At 43.3% G+C, this 22197-nt stretch overlaps 1 protein-coding gene and 1 long non-coding RNA gene across 5 annotated transcripts in view; one reads left to right on the top strand and one right to left on the bottom strand.

Annotated features, from left to right (window-relative positions):
- The window catches only part of SYK (spleen associated tyrosine kinase), a 189887-nt gene that overhangs the window by 150760 nt on the left and 16930 nt on the right, over positions 1 to 22197 (bottom strand). The window lies entirely within an intron of this gene.
- Positions 10493 to 22197, top strand: part of LOC149462265 (uncharacterized) — a 60230-nt gene continuing 48525 nt past the window's right edge. Inside the window, exon 1 of the long non-coding RNA XR_016312682.1 lies at positions 10493 to 10700. This is a non-coding gene — a long non-coding RNA (uncharacterized LOC149462265). The remainder of the gene's footprint in view (positions 10701 to 22197) is intronic.

Genomic DNA, 22197 nt, shown 5'->3' with positions numbered 1-22197 from the left:
AAAATATCAACAATCTCAAGGTTACAAGTCCATCTCCAGAGAACTAGATTTGCCTTTGTCCACAGTGCGCAACATTATCAAGAAGTTTGCAACCCATGGCACTGTAGCTAATCTCCCTGGTCGTGGACGGATGAGGAAAATTGATGAAAGATTGCAACGCAGAATAGTCCGGATGGTGGATAAGCAGCCCCAAACATGTTCCAAAGACATTCAAGCTGTCCTGCAGGCTCAGGGAGCATCAGTGTCAGCGCGAACTATCCGTCGACATTTAAATGAAATGAAACGCTATGGCAGGAGACCCAGGAGGACCCCACTGCTGACACAGAGACATAAAAAAGCAAGACTACAGTTTGCCAAAATGTACTTGAGTAAGCCAAAAGCCTTCTGGGAAAACGTCTTGTGGACAGATGAGACCAAGATAGAGCTTTTCGGTAAAGCACATCATTCTACTGTTTACCGAAAACGGAATGAGGCCTACAAAGAACAAAACACAGTACCTACGGTAAAATATGGTGGAGGTTCAATGATGTTTTGGGGTTGTTTTGCTGCCTCTGGCACTGGGTGCCTTGACTGTGTGCAAGGCATCATGAAATCTGAGGATTACCAAAGGATTTTGGGTCGCACTGTAGGGCCCAGTGTCAGAAAGCTGGGTTTGCGTCCAAGATCCTGGGTCTTCCAGCAGGACAATGACCCCAAACATACGTCAAAAAGCACTCAGAAATGGATGGCAAAGAAGCGCTGGAGAGTTCTGAAGTGGCCAGCAATGAGCCCAGATCTAAATCCCATTGAACACCTGTGGAGAGATCTTAAAATTGCTGTTGGGAAAAGGTGTCCTTCCAATAAGAGAGACCTGGAGCTGTTTGCAAAGGAAGAGTGGTCCAAAATTCCGGGTGAGAGGTGTCAGAAGCTTATTGATGGTTATAGGAAGCGACTGATTTCAGTTATGTTTTCCAAAGGGTGTGCAACCAAATATTAAGTTAAGGGTGCCAATACTTTTGTCCAGCCCATTTTTGGGGTTTTGTGTGACATTATGTCATATTTGCTTTTCTGCCTCTGTTTTATATTTGTTCCAATACATACAAAGGGAATAAACATGTGTATAGCAAAACATGTGTTAATGCAATACCTTTTTTGTGTGAAATACTTGATTTTCAGGAAAAATATCAAGGGTGCCAACAATTTCGGCCATGACTGTATATATATATATATATATATATATATATACGTGATTTTGCATTTCCAGGTAGGGGGCACGTGCGTACGGCTGTCAATCACTGGGTCCTGGCCGGAGATTCCCCGCCAGCACACGGCGATCGCCAAAGAACACTGACGGGAGAGGTCTGTATGTAAACAGTACAGATCTCACCTCTGTCAGCTCCAGCATGCTGCTTTGTTTTGCTCTGCATAGCATAGCAGAGCAAAACAAAGCAGCATGCTTAAATCACACACAGCACACATAGTAAAACAGCACACAGCACACAGTTAAGCCTTTTATCACCCCAGATGTTAACCCCTTCCTGCCCAGTGTGAGTAGTACAGTGTCAGTGCTTTTTATTAGCACTGATCACTGTATTAGTGTCACTGGGGATGTCAGTGGCAATTAGTCAGTTTCCCCCCAGTATCAGAATGCCCACCGCAGTCCCGCAGTCCTGCTATAAGTCACTGATCACCGCCATTACTATCATAAGATATTAAAAAAAAAATTTCAGTATATATACCACCATTTGTAGATGCTATAACTTTCACATAAACCAATTAATTTACACGTATTGGGATTTTTCTTTTTAGCAAAGACATGGAGCAGAATACATTTTGGCCTACATTTATGACGAAATTAGATTTTTACATTTTTTTTACTGGATATGTTTTATACCAAAAAGTAAAAAATATAGTTTTTTTTTTAAATTGTCGGTCTTTTTTGTTTATAGCACAAAAAAATAAAAACACACAGGCAATCAAATACCGCCAAAAGAAAGCTCTATTTGTGGGAAAAAAGGACATAAATTTCATTTGGGTGCAGCAATGTATGACCACGCAATTGTCAGTTAAAGTAATGCAGCGCCGTATTGCAAAAAATGGCCTGGTCAGGAAGGCGGGCAAATCCTCTGGAGGGCAAGAGAACCAAAAATCATCACATAGAGGACATTTTGTCCTCTATGTAATGAGAAAAAAAGTTAAGCAAAAAATGTAAAAATAAAGTTACACCTAAGCACATAACCCCCCCCCCCCCAAATATACACACGTACAAACGTAAGCGCATGCATCGGGGGCACCTACATGTGAAAATGTCGTTTGCGATACATGTTACATATCGTCATGCATGCAGGAGTGAAAGCAATAATGATGGCACCAGATCGCCCCCTAATGACCTATAGGGGGCTTTTGAAGAGTCGCCTATAGAAAATGTTGGGTACTGAAGTTTGTCGCCATTTCATGAGCACACAAATTTAAGGTTTGACATGTTGGGTATCTATTTACTCGGCCAAACCTCGTCTTTTAAATTATACTAAAAATCTGAGTAATGTATTGCATTAATTGCCCAAAAATTCCCTTTAGTGTTTTTAAATTAAATTTTGCATTTCCCAGACCTTTGTGGTAATATCGTGTGACATAAAAATTTACAACTACCACTATTTTAATATCTCGAGTATCTGCTTTCAGAAAATATATACTGTTTGGTGGTTTTGTGTAATCTTCAGACCTGAAATCATTTTGTAAACGTGTGCAAAAAAATGCAAAGATGGATATGGCTGCAAACGGTTTAAGCTCTGTTATGAATTTTAAGAGAAACCTCATGCAAAAGAGGCAAGAAAAAAATCATGTGATGATCCCTTCAAATTCTATGGATTTTAAGAGGGAACTCCACATAAAAAAAGCACGAGGTCCACCCTCAAAATCTATACCCAAACCTTATCCAAGCATGCACCCCTCCAAAATATAACAGGACACATGCCCTCAACATGGGGAACCTCCTTCCCACAATCCTGACCCAGCGTTTGTGGGGTCTGTGAGTGGGGGCTTATTGAAATCTAGAAACCTAGATAAGTAAGGATCCAGATACTAGTCCCTCCCATGTGAAAGAGAAAGGGGTACATAGCACCCTGCTCATTCGCAAAAAAAGGAAAGTGTAAATAAAAACACAGACAATGTTTTTGACAAGTCCTTTTATAAATAAATAAATATATCATGATCTTCATCCACCATCAATCATGCTGACCAGAGGTGTAGATCCACGTGAATCATGAGGTCCAATGCCCACCAACCAGCTGAACGAAAGAAATATGCCACCCGCCATCACACATCTTGTCCCATCACTTTGCTCCCACCGAATGCCAGGTCCAGTGGATGACAGCTATTATAAACAAAAAGGTGCGGGCTCCTGGGTGACCTGGGTGACGTCATTGACCATATATGTACATGACAATGCTATTTTGTAGATGTTAGATGGCGTGATTGACAATGGATCATGGGACTTTTGGGGTGTCAAAAACTGTTTGTGTTTTTACTTACACTTGACATTTTTTTGTGAATGGACCAGGGCTGTCTTTAATATTGATCGGACCCTGGGTAAACATTTTCTTGGGCCCCCCAAGCAATTTCGCTCTCCACCTTCTTTGAGACATCCAATAAAAAGCAGCTAGACTCAAAATGAGTTTACTGTAGTAGATCAGGCAGCGATTGCGATTCATTGGCAGAGGTTACAGCATATCATTACCGTTCACTGACTGGTTGCTAGAGGTTACAGCACACAGTACGGCTCACTGATTATTTGCTAGAGGTTACAGCACACACTAAAGCTCACTGATTATTTGCTAGAGGTTACAGCACACATTATGGCTCACTGATTATTTGGTAGAGATTACAGCACATGATTTCTGCTTGCTGATCGGTTGATAGAGATTACTGCACATCATTACTGGCTATTGATTGGTTGCTAGAGGTTACTGCACATCATTACTGGCAACTGATTGGTTGCTAGAGGTTACTGCATATCATTACCGCTCACTGATTGGCTGCTAGAGGTTACTGCACATCCATACTGCTAACTGATTGGTTGATAGAGATTATAGCAGATCACTACTGTTCACTGATTGGTTGCTAGAGGTTACTGCACATCATTACTGCTCACTGATTGGTTGTTATTGGTTACTGTACATAATTACCATTTATTGATTGCTAGAGGTTACAGCACATTATTACAGATCACTGATCGGTTGCTAGAGATTATAGCACTTAATTATGTCTCATTGATTGGTTGCTGAAGGTTACAGCACATCATCTCCTCACTGCCTGCAAACCATCTACTGAGAAGGTGAGGGGACCCACAAATAGACAGAAAACTCATAGGGATCCTAGGACACCTGGGATCAGTGACAGTGCTGTGGGGAGTGCATGATCATTGGCAGTGCTGGGAGGTTGATGGAATCAGTGGCAGTGGTGGGGGAGATGGGATACGTGGCAGTGCTGGGGGGTAGGATGAGTGACAATGTGGGGGGGGGGGGTTGGGATCAGTGGCAGTGCTGGATGGAGATGGTAGGTGACATTTCTACAAAGACCACCAGTGTAAGGGGTGGGGGAAATAAACACTGACTACCAGTGTAAGTGCAATTCTGCACTTACCACCAATGTAAAGGGAATTTCACATTGACCAATGTAATGGGGAATTTGCACTGACCACAAATCTAATGAAGAATTTACACTGACAACCAATGTAGTGGGAGATTTTACACCAACAAAAAATATATTTCTACACTGGCCACTAATGTAAGAGGGAATTTACACTGACCACCAGTTTAAGGGAGGCTTTTACATGGACCACCAATGTAAGAGAGGATTGGACACTGACCACAAATGTAAGTTAGATTTATTTTACCAAATACACTTTTACACTGGCCACCAATATAAAGGGTATTTACACTGACCACTAATGTAATATGAGCATTCACAGTGACCACCAATGTAAGGAGGATTTACAATGACCACTAGTATGATTGAAAGGATTCTACACCAATTCCCAATGTAATGAGAAGATATACACTGACCACCAATGTAAATAAGACATTTAGCCTATGTTCACATTTGTGCATGTCAGAAACGCATGCAAAATTGCTTTCCTGACACCACATTAATTGTTAATGACACCTTCACACATTTGCTGACGTGTGTGCTTTCACATGTACCAAAATTCACAGTGCTGTGGCACTGTGGCTTAGTGCAATTTTGAAAAAGGGTTAGGGACTTTTTTTCCGCATTTCTAGTGCATAGAGCAGCCTATTGAAGTGAATGGACTGCCCCACATGTGGCGTACAAAGTTTTCCACCCCATCAGTACACTTTTGAATCCTGAAATTCAATGCTAACTTCTGCAACCAAACCTCCCCCATCCTCTCCACTCCAACCTCCCCAGCACCTCAATTCTAAATGCCTCCGTTGCTCATCTTTGTACCCACCTTCCTTACCCCTTACAGCGCCCCCACCTTTGCTTTCATTTGCAGAATAGGCTGATGGTAGGCTCAGTGACCAGGTTACAGGCAGGACCAGGGGCGGACTGACCATTTGGGAACTCAGGCACTGCATGAGGGCACGGGGTCAGTAGGGGGCCCCATGAGATTCCCCTTGGTATGTTTCATAGGCTTTTTTAGGTGTGGTTTGAGTGTGGGCGAGGACACAGGGGCCCCATGATCCCTATTTCCCGAGGGCCATGAGTTGTCAGTCTGCCCCTGGGCAGGACTTTCAAGCATGCCCCTGTTCACCTCCTCAGTGAGTCAGCAGAGGTGATGCTGGCTGTAACCTTGGGGGGCATAATGTACATATGAATGCCTCTGCTATTTACATATAAATGCCACATTGCATTTATACAAGCACATTGCACCCGCTATTTACATATGAATACCAGTTATTTACATGTGAATGCTGACACAGTCTATACAGGTGAGTCAACTGTGCATGGTAATAGGGCAGAGCTGAGTAGCATAAGTGACAGCACTTCACACTGAGATATCAGGACACAACAGGGGATGAAGACTTCAAGGGACAAGGAAATGTACACCGGGACAGTTGGCAAGTATGGGGACGCTGCTTTGGGCCCCACAACATTGATTGGGCCCAGTTTTACCTCTTCTTAAAGATGGCCCTGGAATGGAAATATTTGAAGGGGGATTTCAGATTCTAATAACCCCCATGCCCACAAATATACAATTTTGAGGGGACTTCACACCTTTTTATTTTTGCTGCAGGGGGCATCCCTTAAAATTCATGCTGGGATTCCCAGCCATGTAAGTGACTGAGGCTGGTGATGTCACCGGTTGTTAAAGACTCCTTACAGACCGTTGACAGCAGGAAACTGTCATGTATAACAGCAGTAGTAATATCGCTATTATGCATTCCATTTGACTCTTGCATTCTTACATTGAAAATCTCCAAAAATAACCTTTTCCCAGAATTCAGCTTAAAGAAGAATTCTGAGCAAAATTATTATTTTTCAATGCAGTCAGGCTGGGCCCGCACTGTATGGGTTAAATGCTCATTTTTGTCAAGAGTCTAGGAAAACAAAGATATACTTACTTAATCCGCTGATCCTCCGAGCACAAGACTGGTCCCCACCGCTCCTACCCGCCCCCCCTGCACGGTTTTGTGAGCGGGCTGCTCCTGATGTTATCATGCCCATAGACCAGCTCCGAATGTGAGGACAGCAGGATCAGTCCACTGCTGGACGTGGGGGAGTGCGGTTAGGTTTTCTGGAGGATTGGAGGAATGGGTAAGTACAGCTTTTCCCTGAGCCCCTGGAAAAAAAGAGCACTTAATCTATGCAGTGTGGGCATAGCTACACTGTCTGGGAAAATAAACGTTTTGAATAGAGATCTGCTTTAAAATATTTTTTTTAAATGTACTCTTTATATTTAATATAAATGTTCTCTTTAAGGTGTCTGATGATAAATTTATGTTTTGTGTTCCTCTTTTCAAAGGGCTATTTTAGTCTGCAAAAATACTAACTTGGAGCTGCTTTTTTTACAGGTTGTTTAAACACACTTTGGACTTCCTTTTAAGAAACAAAAAGGTACCACCTAGCCTGTTATGTAGCTCCCTATCCTAGGAAATCAAATCTTGTGTAATACTAAAGGCTTCCTTCAGCAGTTATGACATTCAAGAGATCTCATCCCAGTGAGTAACTAGCAGGGGTGGACTGACCATTTGGAAACTCGGGCACTGCCCAAGGGCCCGGAGTCAGTAGGGGGCCCCATGAGATGCCCCTGGTACCTTTTTCATAGGCTTTTTTGAGTTTGGGCAAGGACACAGGGGCCCCATGATCCCCTATTGCCCGGGGGCCCCATGAGTTGTCAGTCCGCCCCTGGTAACTAGCCACATTGAAATGAAAACCCAGGGTCATAAACTATGTGTTCAAATGTATCCCATGTTATTTGTTTGAGCATAATCATGGTTATTTATCAAACACCTGTGGCTTTTGGTAGTTTCATTTGCAGGGTTATACGTTGGTATCTATTTAATACATTGCATTGATCTCTCCAAAGGATTATATATTCAAAACACGATAGTTATAGTTTCATGTCTATATTGCATAACTTGTTTTTCTGCTTCTGCAGCTTGTATGGGGAAACAGGTATTAGGCTTTTGCAAATTATTAAACTTAATGTACTTTGCTGACTAGTTATTTAAACAGCATTTTTGTCTAGGGTCTAGGAAAACAAAGATATACAGTCATGGCCGAAATTGTTGGCACCCTTGATATTTTTCCTGAAAATCAAGTATTTCACACAAAAAAGGTATTGCATTAACACATGTTTTGCTATACACATGTTTATTCCCTTTGTATGTATTGGAACAAATATAAAACAGAGGCAGAAAAGCAAATATGACATAATGTCACACAAAACCCCAAAAATGGGCTGGACAAAAGTATTGGCACCCTTAACTTAATATTTGGTTGCACACCCTTTGGAAAACATAACTGAAATCAGTCGCTTCCTATAACCATCAATAAGCTTCTGACACCTCTCACCCGGAATTTTGGACCACTCTTCCTTTGCAAACAGCTCCAGGTCTCTCTTATTGGAAGGACACCTTTTCCCAACAGCAATTTTAAGATCTCTCCACAGGTGTTCAATGGGATTTAGATCTGGGCTCATTGCTGGCCACTTCAGAACTCTCCAGCGCTTCTTTGCCATCCATTTCTGAGTGCTTTTTGACGTATGTTTGGGGTCATTGTCCTGCTGGAAGACCCAGGATCTTGGACGCAAACCCAGCTTTCTGACACTGGGCCCTACAGTGCGACCCAAAATCCTTTGGTAATCCTCAGATTTCATGATGCCTTGCACACAGTCAAGGCACCCAGTGCCAGAGGCAGCAAAACAACCCCAAAACATCATTGAACCTCCACCATATTTTACCGTAGGTACTGTGTTTTGTTCTTTGTAGGCCTCATTCCGTTTTCGGTAAACAGTAGAATGATGTGCTTTACCGAAAAGCTCTATCTTGGTCTCATCTGTCCACAAGACGTTTTCCCAGAAGGCTTTTGGCTTACTCAAGTACATTTTGGCAAACTGTAGTCTTGCTTTTTTATGTCTCTGTGTCAGCAGTGGGGTCCTCCTGGGTCTCCTGCCATAGCGTTTCATTTCATTTAAATGTCGACGGATAGTTCGCGCTGACACTGATGCTCCCTGAGCCTGCAGGACAGCTTGAATGTCTTTGGAACATGTTTGGGGCTGCTTATCCACCATCCGGACTATTCTGCGTTGCAATCTTTCATCAATTTTCCTCATCCGTCCACGACCAGGGAGATTAGCTACAGTGCCATGGGTTGCAAACTTCTTGATAATGTTGCGCACTGTGGACAAAGGCAAATCTAGTTCTCTGGAGATGGACTTGTAACCTTGAGATTGTTGATATTTTGCCACAATTTTGGTTCTCAGGTCCTCAGACAGTTCTCGTCTCCTCTTTCTGTTGTCCATGCTTAGTGTGGCACAGACAGACACACAATGCAAAGGTTAAGTGAACGTCTCTCCTTTTTATCTGCTTTCAGGTGTGATTTCTATATTGCCCACACCTGTTACTTGCCCCAGGTGAGTTTACAGGAGCATCACATGCTTGTAACATTCTTATTTATCCGCAGTTGTGAAAGGGTGCCAATACTTTTGTCCAGCCCATTTTTGGAGGTTTGTGTGACATTATGTCGAATTTGCTTTCTTTCCTCCCTTTTTTTGTTTTATCCCAATACACACAAAGGGAATAAACATGTGTATAGCAAAACATGTGTTAATGCAATACGTTTCGTGAGAAATACATGATTTCCTGGAGAAATATCAAGGGTGCCAACAATTTCGGCCATGACTGTACTTACTTAATCCGCTGATCCTCCGAGCACAAGAGTGGTCCCCACCGCTCCTACCCGCCCCCCCTGCACGGTTTTGTGAGCGGGCTGCTCCTGATGTTATCATGCCCATAGACCAGCTCCGAATGTGAGGACAGCAGGATCAGTCCACTGCTGGACGTGGGGGAGTGCGATTAGGTTTTCTGGAGGATTGGAGGAATGGGTAAGTACAGCTTTTCCCTGAGCCCCTGGAAAAAATGAGCACTTAATCCATGCAGTGCGGGCATAGCTACACTGCATGGAAAAATAAACGTTTTGAACAGAGATCTGATTTAAAATATTTTTTTTAAATGTACTCTTTATATTTAATATAAATGTTCTCTTTAAGGTGTCTGATGATAAATTTATGTTTTGTGTTCCTCTTTTCAAAGCGCTATTTTAGTCTGCAAAAATACTAACTTGGAGCTGCTTTTTTTACAGGCTGTTTAAACACACTTTGGACTTCCTTTTATGAAACAAAAAGGTACCACCTAGCCTGTTATGTAGCTCCCTATCCTAGGAAACCAAATCTTGTGTAATACTAAAGGCTTGCTTCAACAGTTATGACATTCAAGAGATCTCATCCCAGTGAGTAACTAACAGGGGCGGACTGACCATTTGGAAACTCGGGCACTGCCCGAGGGCCCGGGGTCAGTAGGGGGCCCCATGAGATGCCCCTGGTACCTTTTTCATAGGCTTTTTTGAGTTTGGGCAAGGACACAGGGGCCCCATGATCCCCTATTGCCCGGGGGCCCCATGAGTTGTCAGTCCGCCCCTGGTAACTAGCCACATTGAAATGAAAACCCAGGGTCATAAACTATGTGTTCAAATGTATCCCATGTTATTTGTTTGAGCATAATCATGGTTATTTATCAAACACCTGTGGCTCTTGGTAGTTTCATTTGCAGGGTTATACGTTGGTATCTATTTAATACATTGCATTGATCTCTCCAAAGGATTATATATTCAAAACACGATAGTTATAGTTTCATGTCTATATTGCATAACTTGTTTTTCTGCTTCTGCAGCTTGTATGGGGAAACAGGTATTAGGCTTTTGCAAATTATTAAACTTAATGTACTTTGCTGACTAGTTATTTAAACAGCATTTTTGTCTAGGGTCTAGGAAAACAAAGATATACTTACTTAATCCGCTGATCCTCCGAGCACAAGACTGGTCCTCGCTGCTCCTACCTGCCCTCCCGCACGGTTTTGTGAGCGGGCTGTTCCTGATGTTATCATGCCCATAGACCAGCTCCGAATGTGAGGACAGCAGGATCAGTGCACTGCTGGACGTGGGGGAGTGCGATTAGGATTTCTGGAGGATTGGAGGAATGGGTAAGTACAGCTTTTCCCTGAGCCCCTGGAAAAAATGAGCACTTAATCCATGCAGTGCGGGCATAGCTACACTGCATGGGAAAATAAACGTTTTGAACAGAGATCTGCTTTAAAATATTTTTTTTAAATGTACTCTTTATATTTAATATAAATGTTCTCTTTAAGGTGTCTGATGATAAATTTATGTTTTGTGTTCCCCTTTTCAAAGGGCTATTTTAGTCTTGTGGCTATTGGTAGTCTTGTGGCTATTGGTAGTTTAATTTGCAGGGTTATATGTTGGTATCTATTTAATACATTGCATTGATCTCTCCAAAGGATTATATATTCAAAACACGATAGTTATAGTTTCATGCCTATATTGCATAACTTGTTTTTCTGCTTCTGCAGCTTGTATGGGGAAACAGGTATTAGGCTTTTGCAAATTATTAAACTTAATGTACTTTGCTGACTAGTTATTTAAACTATTTCTGCATCTTCAGTAGAATACAAAAACTGCTATTACAATATGTGGTTAATGGCTATCATGTGACCCTTACGCCACTATACTGGACAACCATAATATGTATTTTTAGAGTTTCTTGACTCAGGGTAGTTTCCTGTTAATCCATTACAATGTGACAGCTGTCACAATTAATGTACCCATGAAGTTTTTTTTCCTTTTAAACTAATGATTAAATGTTCAAACATGAACTGTAAAAAAAAACATGGTTGACAGTCATCTTATCAATGCAGGTCCCATGTACTGTAACTGGGTCACTGTCTACTTGATGGTTTGCAGGCCAGCCTAGTTGGAAAAAGGTATATTCTTGAACTGTGGCCTTAATAATACCAACATTGCAGAAACATTATTTAAAAGTGCTGCAGCTTATCACTGTTGATGCAGCATCACTCTGTTATTCATACATACAAAAGCAATAAAAATGTACAAAAAATGGAAAACATCCATTTAAAAACATTTAAATTGCCAACCTATAAAAAGATAAAATTAAAAAAACTCTAAAACATATTTTAAATGTGACTGTCATTCTTTGCCATTCATCTCAAACCAAAATGATCCACAGTAAATCCTGATCTGCCAAAATTCACTTTTCATTTTTTTTTCCCAGTGTTTTTCGATATTTTAAAATAAACTCTCCTTGCCACCTGACTCAGTGCTTGTTAACAGTGTAAGATGGTGTCAGAATCTGGCCTAGCTCCTCTCATCACTAATATATGACTTGCCAGAGTTGATGAAACATTATACGTAGACACTGTATGTAAAAATAAAACTACATTTTGGATCTTTCAAAGGGTTTTTAAATACCACAACTGTAGGACATACTTCGCTTTAATGCAGCCCTCTTGTTTAGCAAAGTATTTAATATCTGAGCAAAGTTCAAAGCAACATTGTCACTAGATGAACATCCTGTAATGGAAGGAATTAATAATAAATAATAGAATAAAATAATATCCCTGCTGTATCATGTACTTGTATGAAAAAAGTATCCTGTTCTCTTTGTATTGCTTCCTTTGAAATACCTGGTGTTCCTGCCAGTCCCTCTGCATTACTATTAAAAACTGACCACACTAGGCATGAGAGCACAGCGTGGTCAGTTTTCTGGCTGTGTTAAGAACTGCCTGCTCTCTTCCATTAATCAGACTTTCCCTGGCATGCTCCCCCTCACCCCAACACACACAACCATTCACTGGAAAGACCAGTGTGCTGCTGTTTTTCCTCCCACAACAAATTTTCAGAGCTCCTTATGCAGCTGAGAACAGAGGGTATGTGATAACTTATAAAAAAGGGGAAAATGTATTCATAATGATTTTTTATATATATACACAAATGTTTTGCTTTCATATCAATGTGAATGGGTTGTTTTACAAGGTGAGGGTTCACATATACTTGAGTCACTTGCTGACCAGGCACAGTACATATACTGCGGCGAGGCTGCACATGCAGACTCAATCAAGTACATACACATCATTGTACCTGCTCCGGGTCCATACACAGCAGATTACAGTTAACTGTAATTGGTAGCTCGGTATCATGTGATCGCTACGATTGACTTTGTCACATCTCTAAAAAATTGGACTAGCTGCTATCTGCAATGGTAGAAGCTAAATCCCAAGCTAGCAGAGAATGAAAACATTTCTGTGTTCATAGACTCCAGGTGCAGCTTATATCCAACACTTCTGGTTGTATCAGATAGGATGTCCCCAACTGTATGTTGTGGTTCTACCTGCTGGCTGGTGCTTCTCTGCAGAATACTGTGGCTGGCTGGAAGAACTAGGGTGCCCAATGGGCGACATGATAACAGATACACCTCGAAGTGTCAGATACCAGCACCACCCAGAGACAGCAGAATAGGACAGCAAAAGTTTGACTTGCTGCCTGCCAAGGAGGTACATAATTGGCTTCTTCTTCATCTTCTTCTTTTGCAGGGCAAGCTGGCTGAATTTATTTGTGATATGACAGGGTCACTTTTAAGCTGAAATTATGTAGAGAGGTCTCTTACCAAGAAAGAGGAAAATGCCAACCTTTGTTGAGATCTCTGCCAACTTCTGATTTAACAGATGCTACTCTTGGTGAAGAGCTTGCTATGGAGAGGAAGTAATGATTACTGTGGTCATTCTTCTAACATAGAAAATTTTTTTTTAATTTTTTTTTTAAAAATAACCAAATACTTCTAGGCTGAATAAAAGAAATTACCATTGCTAACATGTTCCATTCCTAAAATAGCTAGTAATGGAACACTATGCCTTTACTGTAGCAGCTTTATGTGCTGTGTGGCAGAGTTTTAGTTTTGTTTGTGAAATAAATGCTCCAGACCAATGCATACATCTTCATTTTAGAAATATAGATATTGCTGAAAAGGTGCTAGTTCAATACAGGTGCATATACAGCTGCTAGTAATGTTTCCATTTGATGAGTTACCATGTCTTGCACTTCATCTGAAATTTCAAAACAATGAGAGTGCCATCAATGTCTTTCGTAATAAAAAAAAGGTGGAGAGCATGGCTGATGAACTCTAAATCCTGTTTGCAATTGTTCTTAATTGCAGCTATGCCAATGTTGCAGATAGCAGCTATGCCAATGTTGTGTTATGTACTGTATATTGGGAGAGGCTTGAAGAAGTGATTATGCATGTTTAACTCTCAGACATAAATAATGCATGTTTAATCATTAATAATAAAATGAATCTTGAATAAATTCACCTTTAAAAAATAAATGCACATTTTTTTTTTCAGGTAAAAAAATGTGCATTTTTAATTTCTTTTAGGAGCCTGGAAAGCATTGCACCTGCGATCAGATCGCTGGTGCCATACAGGACTCCTGCAGACTGTCAGGGTAATCTGTTTGCCCGTACATTGTACAGGCAGGTAGTTTCACACTGACAGGAAGCTGTTGAGCGCTGTAGTAGTTCATTGAGAACTAAAAGTCAACATCCACAAAAGATGTCAGTACTTGTGGTTGATTCATTCACAGAACTCTGGGAATGAATGATGTGACCATGTGGGCAGAGCCCTACACAGCTGCACTCTTTTAATAAAGTGACAACTGGTATGGGGAAATTCTCCCTGAACTGCTGTCACACAGAGGCCCCGTATCACCAAGCCCCTGCAGGAGCGGGAACATGTTACATGTTCAACCCTAAAAACAGATGAAACACATAACATGTTCATGAAGGTGAATTTATCCTTTGACGTGTTACTAAACCCAGGACCCTGCATTCACTATATCTGGTCTCCCACAGTACACAGAACATGGAAATGCAATTATTGTAGTAAATATAAACCTCTATATACCGTTTTTCATCAGTAGTATATAGCAGTCTTGTAACTTCCAGCAGTGTCCAGCAGAACACTGGTTAAAGCTTGTAGAAGGTGTTTTCATTCTCCACTGATTGTCCTATGAGGCTGCATAACCTCTGACCCTCTGTCTGGAAAGTGCTGATTGGCCCTCTGCTGATCACATGCACTCTCCCAAGAAAAAAAAAAACTCTCCAGCAATACACACAAAAGTGAGCATATGCAGCTTGCCCCCAAGGCTCTGTTCTATCAGCATATGGATTGGGACAGTAGAGAAGGGGAGGGTCAGAGAAGAGAGTATCAAACATCCTTTTTACACGATGCGGAGGATTAACCCCTTAGGTTCCACAGTGAGTATAACAAGCATGCTTTGCTGCATATACAGACTGATTGTACTGTTGTGGGTTTAGTAAGACTTTAAGCTTACCATTTTACAATCTGACTGAAATTTCTGTACGACCTCTTTCAGATTTACCAAAACTATGTAATATAAAGAACCTACCTATATTTTCAATTTAATTTGTATCCAGTTATGCAGGCATTTACTGTATACTACATAGTTGCTGGTAGATCTAAAAGACGTTAGGCAATCAAATTGTAATGTATGTGCCAAGCTGTAGGCTGGCCAGATATGGATTATTTTTTCTTCTGATTGAAAAAAAAAATTGTATTTCCCCATCCACACAATTGAAAGTAATGCAGGAAACCTTCCCGTTGTGCTACTGTATTCTGACAGCACAGAGTCTTCCGCTGTCAGAATACACTGATCAGCGCTGCAGCTGACTGCCTGCAAGAGCTGATCAAATGAAAATGTTTCACCATTCTCTTTTGAGAGAATTAAAAAATTAGATTGACTTCTCTCAAGCAGGAGAACCATAGATGGTTCAGAATTTTGATTCATGTATGGCAGCCTTAATCACATTTTAAGGTAAAATATTAAAGCTTCAGTTCACACAAATGTCATATTTTGTTATAAGCAGGGCCTGGGGGACTGAGCCAACCCCTGGGTTCTTATCTGTCTTGGATCATCTAACAGTGACATCTTCCTGTCATAATTCCTGACTCTGTCGCTTTCCACTTGAGAGGTCTAAGTGTTATTGTGACGGAGGGTAGGCAGGACAGAACACACAGAGCAGATGGCAAACGCACAAAGCTTTATTGAGACAAAAAATGACAGTCACTCAATGGGGGGATTGCAGGGAGGGTGACCTTGCCAATAGGGGAACAGCAAGGAGGGGCTAAAACACTTGTAGTCCAGTACCAAGGGCAAATGAAAAGTCTCTGTAGCAGATTGTAATCCAACAGGGGGGTAGGGGGTCATCACAGGAAACGTTTAGGTAAAACAGGGGAAAGCACATGCCCACAGATCCGACAGGGTACCTGGTCTCCCAGGCATACAAAAGTAGGACACAGGTACCTGTTGGGGTCCGGAATAAGTGAGTGTTCTCTCCCTTTAGGCTGGGGTCTCAGGCAGCTGGCAGGCAATCTCCCCCTAGACTGGGGTCTCAGGCAGCTGACAGGCAATCTCCCCCTGGACTAGGGTCTCAGGCAGCTGGCAGGCAATCTCCTCCTTGGCTGGGGTCTCAGGCAGCTGGCAGGCAATCTCCCCCTAGACTGGGGTCTCAGGCAGCTGGCAGGCAATCTCCCCCTCGGCTGGGGTCTCAGGCACCTGGCAGGCAATCTCCCCCTGGACTGGGGTCTCAGGCAGCTGTCAGGCAATCTCCCCCTAGACTGGGGTCTCAGGCAGCTGGCAGGCAATCTCCCCCTCGGCTGGGGTCTCAGGCACCTGGCAGGCAATCTCCCCCTGGACTGGGGTCTCAGGCAGCTGGCAGGCAATCTCCCCCTGGACTAGGGTCTCAGGCAGCTGGCAGGCAATCTCCTCCTTGGCTGGGGTCTCAGGCAGCTGGCAGGCAATCTCTTCCTAGACTGGGGTCTCAGGCAGCTGGCAGGCAATCTCCCCCTCGGCTGGGGTCTCAGGCACCTGGCAGGCAATCTCCCCCTAGACTGGGGTCTCAGGCAGCTGGCAGATAATCTCCCCCTGGACTGGGGTCTCAGGCAGCTGGCAGGAAATCTCCCCCTAGACTGGGGGTCTTGGCAGAGTCTAACCACGAGGGTCCCGCCGCAGCGGGAATTCTCGTGAGCGCGACCTTTGTCCAGGGACATCCGCAAGTGTGGGAACTTCCCGTGCCCACGCTGCGGATGACAGGGCTGGGGTGGCATCAGTCTGATGCCGCAGCCTGGAACATCCCCGCAGAGAGGTGTGAACATCGCTACCTTCTCCTCTCCGGCCACGCCGGAGGAGGAGAAGATAGTGGCAGGGGTGGCAGGGGTGGTGAAAGCCGCACCTCTTGTCCTGCGCAGCAGGATGAGGGGTGGAGGGGGGTCATTTGACAACGGGAGAGAAATAGGCTGGAGACAGGGGATAACAGTGAGGGGGCCAAGGTAACAATGGCTTTTGGGGACATCAAGAGGACCTGGCGGAGGAAATAGGAGGAAATGGAATTTGGGGACATTTAGCAAGGTGGCAGGGAGGAGGAAACTATGTTAATTGAATTTGGGCCATTTGGCAGGATGACACGGAGGACATACAGTAATTAAATCTGGGGACGTTTGGCACAAGGAATTAATGAGAGGATTAAGCAGAAATTAATAATTGGCAGGGCCCCTATACCGTGACAGTTATTATTACATCCATCATTAAGACCCTCTCATAATGGCCACAGCAGCTGTGCAGAACCAAAAACTTAAAGAATTCCAGGTATGGCATTTTTGGGACCAGTGTAGGGCAGAGTGACAGAGGGGTGAACTGTTCAGTCTGCAGCTTCTCCTTCAATCCCAAGTCAAAGGATGGGGGATGGACCTGTAATTATTATTTAACTACAGCGGAGAAAAATCAGGTCTCCCCCCCACCACCAGACTGGGCTGCGCTGTGCAGCACTACTGTATGTAAATCTTAGGAGCAGATGGCCAGAAATACAAATCCTTTAGCAGCTAAAACATCTGCCGTATATGTATTTACGCTATGCATTTAGCTGTTTGTCTGGAGTTCAGCTTTAATAACGGTACATAGCTGAAGGAAATGTGTGCAATGAGGGGAACAGCCAATTAGATGATGGTCAAGAGTAACAGTTAGGAGAAATATAGAGGGGTATACTATTTGCGATCTATTATTGAAATCTATTCATTTCTATGTTCATGTAGAAAAAACATTAGAAAGAAAAACAAATGATCTAAAACAGTGTCATAAATATAAAAACCATTATTTAAGAAAAAAAACACTCCAAGTAGCTATAATTATTACATCCTATGTATTAATGAACAAAGAGCTGCATTAAAGTGGTTGTGAACCTCAGACATGAAATATGAACAAAGCATATCACTCTATAGTGTGTACTTGTCTCAATCCAGAGCACTGTGCGCCATTTCTCTCCGCTGCCTCATTCCTCTGCTATAAGCATGAATCACTTTGGATGAGTTTTCCTGACACCAAGAGAATAAAGGTGACATGGGAGGGAACAGCCTGTGATTGACAGCTTCATCTCTGTTCCTGTGTGCTGTGTGAAGGGGGCCAATTTTCAGGTTTCAGCGCTCTCACACTTTGAACGACGATTGCGCGGTCATACAACACTGTACCCAAACTAAAATTTTATCATTTTCTTCACACAATTAGAGCTTTCTTTTGGTGGTATTTAATTACCTCTGGAGTTTTTACTTTTTGCTAAATTAACAAAAAAAAGACCGACAATTTTGAAAAAAAAAACACGTTTTTCTTTGTTTCTGTTATAAAAGTTTGAAAATAATTGTTCTTCATAAATTTAGGTCAAGATGTATTCTGCTACATTTCTTTGGTGAAAATAACCCAAATTAGTATTTATTATTTAGTCTGTAGGAAAGTTATAAAGTTCACAAAATATGGTATATACAGGTAAAACTCGAAAAATTAGAATATCGTGCAAAAGTGCATTTATTTCAGTAATGCAACTTAAAAGGTGAAACTAATATATGAGATAGACTCATTACATGCAAAGCAAGATAGTTCAAGCCGTGATTTGTCATAATTGTGATGATTATGGCTTACAGCTCATGAAAACCCAAAATCCACAAATTCAGAAAATTAGAATATTACATGCAATCAATAAAACAAGGATTGTATATAGAACAATATCGGACCTCTGAAAAGTACTTATTACTTGGTTTGGGCACCTTTTGCAGCAATTACTGCCTCAATGCGGCGTGGCATGGAAGCTATCAGCCTGTGGCACTGCTGAGGTGTTATGGAAGACCAGGATGCTTCAATAGCGGCCTTCAGCTCTTCTGCATTGTTCGGTCTTATGTCTCTCATCTTTCTCTTGGCAATGCCCCATAGATTTTCTATGGGGTTCAGGTCAGGCGAGTTTGCTGGCCAATCAAGCACAGTAATCCCATGGTCATTGAACCAGGTTTTGGTGCTTTTGTCAGTGTGGGCAGGTGCCAAGTCCTGCTGGAAAATGAAGTCAGCATCCCCATAAAGCTCGTCTGCGGAAGGAAGCATGAAGTGCTCCAAAATCTCCTGGTAGACAGCTGCGTTGACCCTGGACTTAATGAAGCACAGTGGACCAACACCAGCAGATGACATGGCTCCCCAAATCAACACAGACTGTGGAAACTTCACACTGGACTTCAAGCATCTTGCAGTGTGTGCCTCTCCATTCTTCCTCCATACTCTGGGTCCTTGGTTTCCAAATGAGATGCAAAAGTTCCTCTCATCAGAAAAGAGGACATTGGACCACTGAGCAACAGACCAGGTCTGTTTTTCTTTAGCCCAGGTAAGACGCTTCTGAAGTTTGTTGTTCAGGAGCGGCTTGACAAGAGGAATACGACATTTGAAGCCCATGTCCAGGATCCATCTGTGTGTGGTGGCTCTTGATGCACTGACTCCAGCCTCAGTCCACTCCTTGTGAAAGTCCCCAACACTTTTGAATGGCCTTTTCCTGACAATCCTCTCCAGGCTGCGGTCATCCTTGCTGCTTATGCACCTTTTTCTTCCACTATTCCCTTCCACATAACTTTCTATTAGTGTGCTTTGATACAGCACTTTGGGAACATCCAACTTCTTTTGCAATTACCTTTTGAGGCTTTCCCTCCTTATGGAGGGTGTCAATGATGGTTTTCTGCACAACTGTCAGGTCAGCAGTCTTTCCCATGATTGTGATTCCTACTGAACCAGACTGAGAGACCATTTAAAGGCTCAGGAACCCTTTACATGTGTTATGGCTTAATTAGCTGATTAGCTGATTAGAGTGGGAGACTTTGGCCCTGATTCACTATTGGGCGTGGGCGCATATTTATGGGCTTAAGCCCAATTTTCATGGGCGTCCGTCATTTTTTACCCTGCAACCTAATTCACTATTGAGCAGAGCCCATAAGCAGATGCCCAGTCTAATTCACAAAAGGACACACGCCCGATATCAGACTCACAAAACAGACTTGCTAAGAAGCAAGTCTAAAACCATGAAAAATCACTGCAGAGACATGTTCACTTAGAAATTTGCTTTGCCAAATATCAGGACTTCACTTTAAACAATATCTGCTATTTCCAAAAAAATTAAAAATGTGTTAAAAATCATTTTTTTCAAGGAAATCGACACAGTAAAAATCTAGAAGCCCGTGCAGTGTCTTTGGCAGATACAACTGAGCATGTGCAGAACACATTTTAGACTTCTGCCATGGGCGTTTGCTTTTTAGCCACTGACTAATAGTGAATCTGATTGTGGAATCCTCTGAGAGCCGGTACTCGCTCGCGTCTATTGTGTTTAATAAACAGCACTCGGCATATCTTCATGTAATCTAACTAGATTTCCTTAGTTCTAGTGATTCTATTTTTGTTTCTTATCCTTTATAATTATTTCTGTAATGATTTTACTTATTTCAAAGGTCTAGATAATATTTATTTTGACAGCTGAATGTAAAAATAAAGGTCCACAATAAAAAAAAAAAAAAAAAAAAACAGCGTGGGTCCCCCCTCTCATCCATACCAAGCCCTTCAGGTCTGGTATGGATATTAAGGGGGAACTCCACGCTGAAATTTAAAAAAAAAAACAGCGTGGGTCCCCCTCAATATCCATACCAGACCCTTATCCGAGCATGCAGCCCGGCAGGTCAGGAAATGGGGGGGACGAGCGAGCGCCCCCCCCCCTCCTGAACCATACCAGGCCACATGCCCTCAACATGGGGGGGTGCTTTGAGGCAGGGGGGGCTCCCCCCCCCAAAGCACCTTGTCCCCATGTTGATGAGGACAAGGGCCTCTTCCCCACAACCCTGGCCGGTGGTTGTGGGGGTCTGCGGGCGGGGGGCTTATCAGAATCTGGAAGCCCCCTTTAACAAGGGGGCCCCCAGATCCCGGCCCCCCCCCTACGTGAAGGAGTCTGCGGTAGATGCTCCCGCAGACTCCTTCACAAAAAAAAAAAGTGTGGTGTAAAAAAAACACAGTACAGGGTCTTTGACAAGTCCTTTATTAAAACAATGTCCCCCGAAGTAGATCCAACGTCAATCACGGCGGCGGCGGCAGGGACCCGAAAAAAGAAAAAAAAAAAAAGGTTCCGCTCCCGTCGGAGGCTTCCAGCCTTGTGAAGAGGCTAGCTGACAGTTCTTATATAGGTATGGGGCGGGGCCAGCCGGGCACATCATCCCCGCCCCTTACCTATTTGAGAAATGTCACCCTGTCTCTCCGCTGAGGCTAACTAGCTGAATGCAGGAGACAGTCTGACATTTCTTAAATAGCTATGGGGCGGGGCCAGCCGGGGACATCATCCGAGTGACCCGCCCCATGTCACATGCTTGCTGTTCCCGGCTGGCCCCGCCCCATAGCTATATAAGAAATGTCAGACTGTCTCCTGCATTCAGCTAGTTAGCCTCAGTGGAGAGACAGGGTGACATTTCTCAAATAGGTAAGGGGCGGGGATGATGTGCCCGGCTGGCCCCGCCCCATACCTATATAAGAACTGTCAGCTAGCCTCTTCTTCACTAGGCTGGAAGCCTCCGACGGGAGCGGAACCTTTTTTTTTTTTTCTTTTTTCGGGTCCCTGCCGCCGCCGCCGTGATTGACGTTGGATCTACTTCGGGGGACATTGTTTTAATAAAGGACTTGTCAAAGACCCTGTACTGTGTTTTTTTTACACCACACTTAGTTTTTTTGTGAAGGAGTCTGCGGGACCATGTACCGCAGACTCGTTCACGTAGGGGGGGGGCCGGGATCTGGGGGCCCCCTTGTTAAAGGGGGCTTCCAGATTCTGATAAGCCCCCCGCCCGCAGACCCCCACAACCACCGGCCAGGGTTGTGGGGAAGAGGCCCTTGTCCTCATCAACATGGGGACAAGGTGCTTTGGGGGGGGAGCCCCCCCTGCCTCAAAGCACCCCCCCATGTTGAGGGCATGTGGCCTGGTATGGTTCAGGAGGGGGGGGGGGCGCTCGCTCGTCCCCCCCCTTTCCTGACCTGCCGGGCTGCATGCTCGGATAAGGGTCTGGTATGGATATTGAGGGGGACCCACGCTGTTTTTTTTTTAAATTTCAGCGTGGAGTTCCCCCTTAATACCCATACCAGACCTGAAGGGCTTGGTATGGATGAGAGGGGGGACCCATGCTGTTTTTTTTATTATTTATTTAATTCACGGAAATAATTTAAAATTCAGATGTCAGTGGGAAACCCCGATGACAGCTGAAACATTCC

This window comes from Staurois parvus, unplaced genomic scaffold, assembly GCF_062004578.1.
Source record: "Staurois parvus isolate SC_StPar_1 unplaced genomic scaffold, SC_StPar_1.0 ptg000178l, whole genome shotgun sequence".
Classification (NCBI taxonomy): domain Eukaryota; kingdom Metazoa; phylum Chordata; class Amphibia; order Anura; family Ranidae; genus Staurois; species Staurois parvus.
The sequence above is the reverse complement of the archived record's forward strand: the minus strand, read 5'-3'. Positions and strand labels throughout refer to the sequence as shown.